Below are 12006 nucleotides of genomic sequence, written 5' to 3' on the forward strand. Positions count from 1 at the left end.
GTTCTAAATCAAATTATCGATTAATAATTAATTTAAACCGTGGATTTGTTTGTCAATTAAACGGCTGCATGATAGTTGTTGCCTTTGTCGTTTTCAACTGTTAAATATCAGCAATAACAATTAAAAAAGAGAAAGAGAGACTGTAATTTGAAAAGGCAGCGTTGTTGTTGGTTATTATTTTAAGAATTATCACTCGTGTCGTTTTATGACAGCAGTACAACATATTTTGTACATAAATTGGCAAATCTCATTGAGAAAAAAAACACTAAAAGGCAGAAGTCTTTTTTGAAAGTAGAACCGTCGAAAAACAGTCAGAGGAAATATGAGTCAAATGTTACATGAACCATACTAGATCTTAAACTCACTCTTCTCCCAACATTTAGTAATAGGCGCACAATTAATCTGTATGCCGCATCTGTTGTCTAGTGGATGCTTTAACATTCATACATGAATTAATTTTCTCTATCATTCGATCTACTGTGTTGATGTTATGGTGGGATCAAATTAGGTACTAGACCCGATTTTAATAAAGCAAACTATTTAATGATGTACAATGAAGCAATGACTAAATTAAGTAGTTATTGTTATTGCTAGAATATTAACAAGTATTTCCTTCTTTTTCTTAAAATTAGTAACCGCAAGACGTTTGATGTAGATTGGGAAGCAGATGATTTATTTTCATATTTTAACAAATGTCCTCTTTTCGATAAGACATAACCTAATTCAACTTCGACCTCTGCAGTATAATAAAAAACAAGCTTTTTCATGTAAACTTGATTTATAGGATTGGTTAGAAAAAAGCTCACCGTGACTGGTGTATGCACTTGGTACTGATATCAGGACGAATTTTAAGCTACGCCAAAAAGGGTATCGTTTAAAACACCGCTTTACCAGGAGTTTGTATGACGTTAGTACACTTTTGTACATAAACCCCCTACCCCCCTACGTCTTTTGAACCGATTACACAAAGCATTTCATATAAGTATCGACAGATTTAAGTCGTCCTCGGAACAGAAATTAGATTCCAATCTGTTAAGCTCAAGAATTGCACCGACACTTCAACATGAAATAATGTGTTATACGAAATTAATTTTACTATTGGGTTTCTCGTTGCATCTTGTTACTGCAATTCATTGCAAAAGACAGTTAACAGATATACGATATAGAAGATATATTCAGACTTGTTGTTTCCATGCACATTCCATCTGCTATGATATGCAATTAAATGGAAATCCTATGTCAAACAAAATGCCGCAATCTATACGGAGGAAAACAACAGCAATCACCGATAAAACAGCCTCTCCATATTGACGAGCAAGATAATAAACTATGCAGTAAGGCAGAACAAATAGCGTAAGCAGACATCTAACACAAGTTGTCATGCAAACAAATTTAAGTAAAATGTAAATCAGGTTTGGAATAAGACTGGTAAACAAATAGGCATTTAATCCAGAGTAGAGATAAAGGGAATTTCTCTGAAGCGTTAAGCCCATTGCATGCAGTTGTTCCTATAAACAAAGTAGACTTTTTTTCTATTAACATCGAACTAAGATGATAAATCAAGATATATTAACATGCGAAAAATGATAGCCATTACTGTGAACAAACACCTTCGTAAGAGTGCCAATGGGCGGATGGACAGATGGGAGGACGAACGACAGACAAACAGACAGGCAGGCAGGCAGGCATGCACGCAAACAGAACGACAGACAAACAGTATACATATTTCATATCAAAAACGAATAACATACATTGACAAAAAAGAACGCTGATATAATACCCCGGGCACATCCACGATACGAGCTCCGGACAATAATTTCAGTTGAAATTCTGCAAAATTGCAAGCCCGTATGGAAATCATTCATTTTTGCGGTATCGTACGGATTTTTTGAAATCATAGAGGACTCGGTGAAAATGTTTCGCCGAGCTCTCGACTCTTTCCGTGCCGATCACGTAGAACTTTTCAGGAGCAGCTCGCAATGGCCCCTGTAGAGATCTTCTAGGAATCACATGATGTCCACGCGGATTTTGAACACTGCGAGGCCCGTACGAACTAGCCAGTGTTCTCACGACTATTGTACGTGGTCGCACGGTCAACGTACGATGTCCGTAAGATACTACGGATACCGGGCGAGTAATATGCGATGTCCGCACGGTGCCTACAGGGCGTTAGGGTCGCTCTACGGGATTTGTGCGATATCCTTTAGGATTCAATGTAATATAAAACCGAGCACCTTGGGAGATCGACACAACTTTTCTGCGATGTCCGTACGGATTATCCTAAGAATACATCCTCCAAAATATCGTACGGGGCTCGTAGGCTCGTGACCAGAAACTACGATTGTACAGAGAAAGTACGGATTTTAAAAAAAATCGTACGATTTTAGTGATCATACGAAAATCGTACGGATTTGTGACCGAGGCATAAGAGCTTAGTTCGTTTATCTTGGCTTCCAGAGTATTTTCCTTGAAAACTAGTTCTTAGGCATATATCCCACCCACCAGCGGTGGTGAATCCCTCTTGTGGCAAAACTACGTTCGTATATTTTTGTTTCTTTTAATAATACTTAATGGATGTGTGGCTGTGTTACAACGGAGCCAAAGAATCCTTGTTGTATCAACTCAATAAAAGCCATCGCATTTGTAATATCAAGGTTATTGTCATGCCGATAACCTGTATTGGAAAACCCAATAAATCATTAGATGGTACTGATGGATAAGATCGTTTTACGTACATACCAAGTTATAATGTCACATACGAACACATACGAACACTTATTAAAATCTATAAAGCTAAAACAATTACCTTTTTCCATATAGCATGGCAAAGACAGTCCATGTAATCCAAACTTATTTCCAATAGGCGAGGTAAATACAAGTCTTTTTTACAACAGAAAAAAAACACTAAAGGTCAATGTCAGATGTTATATGATATCTTGAAGCAAAATCAGAATATTACATGTCAAGAGATAACTGATCCAAGTCCAATTTTCATACTGAGCTGAAAGCTGTCGCATAAAAAAGCAATGCATAGAACTGCTTTCTATTCATACAGCAACTCAGAGACAATACTTGTAGTAAAAACTTGAGACAGTTAACGCTCAGAATTATTATGGAGTTCTCCATGCTTTATCTTGTTGCTAGGTTTTATTTGCAATTAAATGGAAATATTCTCTGTCTACCAATTAGTTACTAAATAACACAATTTCCATCTAGGAACATAACAAACAGCAATGCTAAGTGGGTTTCGAGTGTTTATTGTGTAACGCTGTGTGTCATTCAGCGAAAATTGTGTCATTACATTTCGTACACTCCTAATATTTGACATGCATAACATTTTGGGAAGGTTTCCTTGCATTTGCAAACTCGTCCAGCCTCTGTTGGAATATGATATTGAAACTACACATGTTTAAATAATAAGGGTTGTTTGCATTTCTTTTATACTAAATTCATTCCTGCGTACATGTGGATATCTCAAAAACTACGCGATATCATATCAAATTAACTTGAGTTTTTCTCCTTTTTGTATATATTTACATACGTTACGGCGCAGTGGTGATATAAACCAATGCAATAATTTGCAAATGTAACAAGTGTAAACACGATGCAAATTAAGTAATCGCATAACAGAAAATTGTATGCATACGCGCTGTCAAAAATGTAAACAAACATACTTTTGACACTTGGTTCAAAAGATGTACTGTCGGTGTCAACAATTTCAGCTCCACGATTTTACACATGGTAAAAAGGTTGGGCGTTATCTACCCTCTAATCATAGCGCCAGAACATACCTAGTCCTGAAATTGACGTACAATAATGTTCCTGCGAACCAGATTATGAAACAAAAACGGCACATAAGAACATTTTATCTACACATAAATTAATAATCAACAAAAGGAAATATCCAACGTCCAGTGAAAATACTCCGTAAACTTCCATGCAAAATGCTCAGTCTAGGCAGTTCGACAGCGATGCTCAAGTTCAATTGGATTTTACAACATTTTTGTTGCTTCAGTTTACGGATGTGATATCTAGGTGCAAATCCATCAAAATGACAAAAGCCCATGTTGTTATCCACCAGCTAAAAAGCGAATTTGCATATTTAAAGCGATAGTGACAATGACTAACGGTCTTTTCAAACTTCATCGTTAAATTCTATAGATATTTACTCGCGTGTTTACTGATGACGTCACGCAGTAATGCTACTGCTCCTGTTATCGATTTGATTGATTTAAATCCATTGAAATATTCAGTATTGCTGTTTTTAAGTGAAACTTTTGAAAATCGGTTTATACTTCACACATGATTTATGTTTTTTATTGTAAATAAAATGCTTTCATTTGGGACTATTTTCTTTTTGCGGATGAAGCAGCCTCATAATACCCAATGCAAATGCATCGCACTAGGACACGATAATGTGTTTTGAAGAAACCATAACCCAGATTTCGACCGTAAATAAGTTTTGTCAGAAATTGAATTCGTGTTTATTTTGTATCAAATTTAATATACTCTTTATTCACAAATAGAGCCTCGTTTTTATCGTTTTAAAATGAACTCGTTTAATAAATACGATTCAAAATAAACTAAATGATTTCAGATCCTCTCTCTCTCTCTCTCTCTCTTTCTCTCTCTATATACATATATATATATATATATATATATATATATATATATATATATATATATATATATATATATATATATATATATATATATATATATATATGCAACCAACGATTTATATATCGATATTTGTATATGTATTTCACTGGTGTATGCTGTGACCTTAATACATTTAAAATAAATTTAAACTTTGACCTCCCATTTGTAGACAGTTTCAAACATGAATAGTATTAAATACAAAATTTGAACCTGTAAAGAGATAAGCTTTGCGAGGTTTGTGCGAGTTGTCGTACATTCGAGGACTCACAAATTCCAGGTTTAATATTCATCACTTAAAAATGAAAATCTTATTTAGCACATTAACGTGCTATGAAAAGAGAATTGCTGGTGAAAATAGTTGCAAGTCATGCAACACATATACTTTAATTGTTGACATATATTTGGTCAAAATAAAGTATATATAATTTATTAAGAAAATATATGTATATATAATATAGCCTGTACAAGTTTAGATGTTACCAGTCCCAAGCTCGATATCAGGACAAAATTATATATAGAGGCTGAATTCATTAATTCGCAGGACTGGTGATGTCTTTATCTTGTCGTTGAGTACTGTATAGTTGGCATTTATTTGCTTAAGTCTGTATTGTTTTGATGCTGTCTTATATCTGGCCTGTACGTTGAGATTTGCTCTTTTTAGCAAATGTAATGATAAGTGTAAGGAAAAGGTCACGTAAAACAGGTTTACCGCCCAACTCCAGAAAAGTCCGGATTTCAATAACCGTTTTAAGGTGGTAACTCCAAAAACGATTTGAGGGGCATTTAAAAAGTAGCAAGTACGGACCGTTCCTGTTCTCCCCATTTTAAGCCGAATACCCAAAATTGACAAATTTCACTTATTGTTTAATATTCAATCTGTGTTTGATGGTTTGTGTGTGTCTAGGTTATTGTATGTACGGCTTCCAAATTGATCAGTTTGTCTTCACATTCAAATTTAAATTCACGGCATTGAATTGGTATTACTTACGCTTTCAACGCTAATTATCATAGATATTTTTTCAAGTTTATTCGAGTGCATCCCTCACTGATATATTTTATAACCATGGGTGTTGTGTGACATTTAGGGAGCCCCAAGCAAAGTTATGAGCACATATTTAACCAAAAAAAAACCGATTAGCTATTGTCGGACGGATAGCAATTATTAAAGCCGCGAGATGTTTGTGAACATGTATGCCCCACTAATGGCATCCAATCAGTCGTTTTGCATTAAATATATTTTTGGTTGAAGGTTTCCGCCAAGATTGAGGAACGTAGGTCCAAGCATTCTCTTTATTACAATGTTTATTGTTTAAGGTCAATGTGGCCCTTATTTTTTACCTGCTGATCTCAAAATTAATAGGGGTCATTTGGATGTCATGACCATTCTCCCTACCAGGTTTAACGACCATAAGGCCAAGAATAAACAAGTTATAAATCTGACAATATTGTGTTTAATTACCATGGTCACCACGACCGCAATCTTTGACCTACTGACCTTAAAATCAATAGGAGCCATTTGCTGGTAATGACCAAGCTATCTACCTGAGTTTAAGTACCTACGGCCCAAGCTTACTCTTGTTATATATCGAGCAAGGTTTGGTTTAAGTCATTATTGAATCGTCAACTAAACATTCAGGGGAGTTAAAGTTACACATGGTGTAGCCTTTATAGGAGATAAAAGCTTAAAGCAAGGAAGAGCACTGCGTAGCAAACGTAAATGCCTCTTCACTTGTTCAAGGCACACTATATTTGAAAGTTCACTTAACGCAGGCTGATTCTTATCACTCAAATGTAAATCAATATAACCTCTTAAACTCTCCACGGAATATAACATCATGAATGACACAAGTACCTCATGAGCAAGAGAAAATTCCAATCAACTGAGTACATTGTAAAGGTTCAAACAAACACTATAATAGAGACAAGCGGAGATTGGCGTACACAAGCCTCAATCAAACAATGCTCTAGCGTATTGCATACAGCACGGGATTAATTTGAAATGAATTAGGACACGGTATAAATGCAAACCATATTGCGCTGCATGCAAAAGCTGTTGTTGGTGGGTTGTAAAGAATATTGTCGCATTATCGATGGCTTGGGTACATTGCATGTAAATAAATGTTGATTTTTTTACGAAAAAAAAATAATCATCGGAAATATCAATGACTGTCTAAGAACTCCTTAGGTTCAAAAATATTGATAAAAAGGTTTAATAAATAATGTCACGAAAATAATTATTGTCATTTATATTGCACAATTGGCAAAAGATAATCACCCTTGTTGAGTTAATTTGTCTTGAACAATTAAATACCTTTGTTGAGTTAATTTGTCATGAACAATAAAATACCATTGTTGAGTTAATTTGTCTTGAACAATAAAATACCCTTGTTGAGTTAATTTGTCATGAACAATAAAATACCCTTGTTGAGTTAATTTGTCATGAACAATTAAATACCCTTGTTGAGTTAATTTGTCTTGAAGAATTAAATACCCTTGTTGAGTTAATTTGTCTTGAACAATTATATACCCTTGTTGAGTTAATTTGTCTTGAACAATAAAATACCCTTGTTGAGTTAATTTGTCATGAACATTAAGTTAATTTGTCATGAACAATAAAATACCCTTGTTGAGTTAATTTGTCATAAACAATAAAATATCCTTGTTGAGTTAATTTATCTTGAACAATAAAACACCCTTGTTGAGTTAATTTGTCTTGAACAATAAAATACCCTTGTTGAGTTAATTTGTCATGAACAATAAAATACCCTTGTTGAGTTAATTTGTCATGAACAATAAAATACCCTTGTTGAGTTAATTTGTCATGAACAATTAAATACCCTTGTTGAGCTAATTTGTCATGAACAATAAAATACCCTTGTTGAGTTAATTTGTCATAAACAATAAAATTCCCTTGTTGAGTTAATTTATCATGAACAATAAAATACCCTTGTTGAGTTAATTTGTCATAAACAGTAAAATTCCCTTGTTGAGTTAATTTTTCTTAAACAATAAAATACCCTTGTTGAGTTAATTTGTCATAAACAATAAAATACCCTTGTTGAGTTAATTTGTCATGAACAATAAAATATCCTTGTTGAGTTAATTTGTCTTGAACAATAAAATACCCTTATTGAGTAAATTTGTCTTGAACAATAAAATACCGTTGTTGAGTTAATTTGTCATGAACAATAAAATACCGTTGTTGAGTTAATTTGTCATGAACAATAAAATACCCTTGTTGAGTTAATTTGTCATGAACAATAAAATACCTTTGTTGAGTTAATTTGTCTTGAACAATAAAATAATCTTGTTGAGTTAATTTGTCATGAACAATTAAATACCCTTGTTGAGTTCATTTGTCTTAAACAATTAAATACCCTTGTTGAGTTAATTTGTCTTGAACAATAAAATACCGTTGTTGAGTTAATTTGTCATGAACAATAAAATACCCTTGTTGAGTTAATTTATCTTGAACAATAAAATACCCTTGTTGAGTTAATTTGTCTTTAACAATAAAATACCCTTGTTGAGTTAATTTGTCTTTAACAATAAAATACCCTTGTTGAGTTAATTTGTCTTGAACAATAAAATACCGTTGTTGAGTTAATTTGTCATGAACAATAAAATACCCTTGTTGAGTTAATTTGTCATGAACAATAAAATACCCTTGTTGAGTTAATTTGTCATGAACAATTAAATACCCTTGTTGAGCTAATTTGTCATGAACAATAAAATACCCTTGTTGAGTTAATTTGTCATAAACAATAAAATTCCCTTGTTGAGTTAATTTGTCATGAACAATAAAATACCCTTGTTGAGTTAATTTGTCATAAACAATAAAATTCCCTTGTTGGGTTAATTTGTCATGAACAATAAAATTCCCTTGTTGAGTTAATTTGTCATAAACAATAAAATACCCTTGTTGAGTTAATTTGTCATGAACAATAAAATATCCTTGTTGAGTTAATTTGTCTTGAACAATAAAATACCCTTGTTGAGTTAATTTGTCTTGAACAATAAAATACCGTTGTTGAGTTAATTTGTCATGAACAATTAAATACCGTTGTTGAGTTAATTTGTCATGAACAATAAAATACCCTTGTTTAGTTAATTTGTCATGAACAATAAAATACCTTAGTTGAGTTAATTTGTCTTGAACAATAAAATACCCTTGTTGAGTTAATTTGTCATGAACAATTAAATACCCTTGTTGAGTTAATTTATCTTGAACAATAAAATACCCTTGTTGAGTTAATTTGTCTTGAACAATAAAATACCCTTGTTGAGTTAATTTGTCTTGAACAATAAAATACCCTTGTTGAGTTAATTTGTCATGAACAATTAAATACCCTTGTTGAGTTAATTTGTCTTGAACAATAAAATACCCTTGTTGAGTTAATTTGTCATGAACAGTAAAATACCGTTGTTGAGTTAATTTGTCATGAACAATAAAATACCCTTGTTGAGTTAATTTATCTTGAACAATAAAATACCCTTGTTGAGTTAATTTGTCTTGAACAATAAAATACCCTTGTTGAGTTAATTTGTCTTGAACTATAAAATACCCTTGTTGAGTTAATTTGTCATGAACAATTAAATACCCTTGTTGAGTTAATTTGTCTTGAACAATAAAATACCCTTGTTGAGTTAATTTGTCTTGAACAATTAAATACCCTTGTTGAGTTAATTTGTCATGAACAATTAAATACCCTTGTTGAGTTAATTTGTCTTGAACAATAAAATACCCTTGTTGAGTTAATTTGTCTTGAACAATTAAATACCCTTGTTGAGTTAATTTGTCTTTAACAATAAAATACCCTTGTTGAGTTAATTTGTCATGAACAATAAAATACCCTTGTTGAGTAAATTATAATTTGTCTTGAACAATTAAATACCCTTGTTGAGTTAATTTGTCATGAACAATAAAATACCCTTGTTGAGTTAATTTGTCTTGAACAATTAAATACCCTTGTTGAGTTAATTTGTCATGAACAACAAAATACCCTTGTTGAGTTCATTTGTCTTGAACAATAAAATACCCTTGTTGAGTTAATTTGTCATGAACAATAAAATACCCTTGTAGAGTTAATTTGTCTTGAACAATTAAATACCCTTGTTGAGTTAATTTGTCATGAACAATAAAATACCCTTGTTGAGTTCATTTGTCTTGAACAATAAAATACCCTTGTTGAGTTAATTTGTCATGAACAATAAAATACCCTTGTTGAGTTAATTTGTCATGAACAATAATATACCCTTGTCGAGTTAATTTGTCTTGAACAATAAAATACCCTTGTTGAGTTAATTTGTCTTGAACAATAAAATACCCTTGTTGAGTTAATTTGTCTTGAACAATAAAATACCCTTGTTGAGTTAATTTGTCTTGAACAATAAAATACCCTTGTTGAGTTAATTTGTCATGAACAATAAAATACCCTTGTTGAGTTAATTTGTCATAAACAATAAAATACCCTTGTTGAGTTAATTTGTCTTGAACAATTAAATACCGTTGTTGAGTTAATTTGTCTTGGACAATAAAATACCCTTGTTGAGTTAATTTGTCTTGAACAATAAAATACCCTTGTTGAGTTAATTTGTCATGAACAATAAAATACCCTTGTTGAGTTAATTTGTCTTGAACAATTAAATACCCTTGTTGAGTTAATGTGTCATGAACAATTAAATACCCTTGTTGAGTTAATTTGTCTTGAACAATAAAATACCCTTGTTGAGTTAATTTGTCTTGAACAATTAAATACCCTTGTTGAGTTAATTTGTCTTGAACAATTAAATACCCTTGTTGAGTTAATTTGTCATGAACAATAAAATACCCTTGTTGAATTAATTTATTTTGAACAATTAAATACCCTTGTTGAGTTAATTTGTCATGAACAATAAAATACCCTTGTTGAGTTAATTTGTCTTGAACAATTAAATACCCTTGTTGAGTTAATTTGTCATGAACAATTAAATACCCTTGTTGAGTTAATTTGTCTTGAACAATAAAATACCCTTGTTGAGTTAATTTGTCTTGAACAATTAAATACCCTTGTTGAGTTAATTTGTCATGAACAATTAAATACCCTTGTTGAGTTAATTTGTCATGAACAATAAAATACCCTTGTTGAGTTAATTTATCTTGAACAATAAAATACCCTTGTTGAGTTAATTTGTCATGAACAATAAAATACCCTTGGTGTGTTAATTTGTCTTGAACAATTAAATACCCTTGTTGAGTTAATTTGTCATGAACAATTAAATACCCTTGTTGAGTTAATTTGTCTTGAACAATTAAATAGCCTTGTTGAGTTAATTTGTCATGAACAATTAAATTGCTGTTCAGTTGATCATATTGCGATACACTGTACGAATATCCGTTAATAAAATTATCAGTTTAAGACTGCGACCTAAATGTCTTCAGGTTGACACCGTCCTCCATTAGCTTCTTTGTTTAAGATTGCAGTTTAAACAGTTGTATCGGTATTGATTTTGCTACTGGGCTTGTCCCAATCATCTACATAGTGATCTCCCTTTGAAGAGCAGAGAGATCTCACCACGTTCGAAAGAGGATGGATTTCAGCTTGATAAGTTTGTTTGTTTATATAGTTCTTTTACAAGTATGTTTCATAAGGTTTAATTAAATACCGTTGTTTTCAAATAAAATCATTTGAATGACGTCACATCGTGTTTTGATCATCATCACATGACATGCGTGGTGGTAGTGATTACTGTACGGAAAGGGAAGTAACCGCTTTGAGTAAGTTGTGCTTGTCCCGGTAGTCTTCATTGTATAATAACATTACAGTATGTATCGATATATTCTCAATTCTCTGTGACTTTTAATGAAAATTAAAATCCAAGTTAATGATATTACAATCAAAGAAAACGTTCATTGAATTAATTGTTGATTTTGTGACGTGATCCTTGGGGTCGATTGTCTCTTAACAAAAGGCCGGTGAAGAAATACGCATTTATTTTAGCCTGTAGAAGGTGAAATAAAACTCAAATTACATTAACATGCATAATTTGATATGCAATTCTGTGAAGAAAAAAAAACCTTTTATTTAGAAACATTGTGACCACGTTTGATCGGAATTTAGTGGCAAATGTTTATTATCTGAACGTGTAAGCTTTTCATTTGACTGACCGGCATGTGTATACTTGACCAAGTGATTTTGCATTTGATTTGACGTTAACCATCTTAAACTTGTATCTGGCTTAGTTGACCACATAATTAAGCAAAGTATTGACCAAGCGATCGGTTGACGGACAATAGCTCACCATGACTGGCATGTGCACTTATTACTGATGTGAGGTAGAGATGAACTTTGAGTTAAAAATAAA

Source organism: Mya arenaria, chromosome 10 (assembly GCF_026914265.1).
Source record: "Mya arenaria isolate MELC-2E11 chromosome 10, ASM2691426v1".
Classification (NCBI taxonomy): domain Eukaryota; kingdom Metazoa; phylum Mollusca; class Bivalvia; order Myida; family Myidae; genus Mya; species Mya arenaria.